This window comes from Stegostoma tigrinum, chromosome 9, assembly GCF_030684315.1.
Source record: "Stegostoma tigrinum isolate sSteTig4 chromosome 9, sSteTig4.hap1, whole genome shotgun sequence".
NCBI classification, from domain to species: domain Eukaryota; kingdom Metazoa; phylum Chordata; class Chondrichthyes; order Orectolobiformes; family Stegostomatidae; genus Stegostoma; species Stegostoma tigrinum.
In genome coordinates this window covers 96172049-96172506 of record NC_081362.1, presented here as the reverse complement: position 1 = coordinate 96172506, position 458 = coordinate 96172049, and positions in this window count along the sequence as shown.

Genomic DNA, 458 nt, shown 5'->3' with positions numbered 1-458 from the left:
CCAGCGTGCAATGTGTCAAAGAGGAAGTGACAGAGTTTCTTTCTGATTCAGGCAGTCACTCTGAACTGGAAAGGAAATACAATCCCTCCAATCGGGGCCCTAACCAAGAACCTAAGTGCAAAGTGAGGTTTACACATCAACCACAAAGATTTCATCTTCACAGGGTGAAATTTGGAGCAGTTGTTGCACAGGAGCCAACACAGCAAGTAGCAGAGCAAAGCTGCTTATCCTTTCGCCAAAGTGAAATATAATTCAATCATTGGAAACTCAGTTTGTTGCAATGAGTCAGTGGCTCACTGAATCACAACCTTTTGTCCAGAACCAGAGGAGATGGATTACACAGTTTAAGAGTCTTGAAACTTGCTGAAAACTACAGAGCTGGGAGATTCTGAAACATTCACCCATAGAGAGAGCAGACGTTCAATGCGCCAGTCTCACACCCTTCAACAAGACAAGAT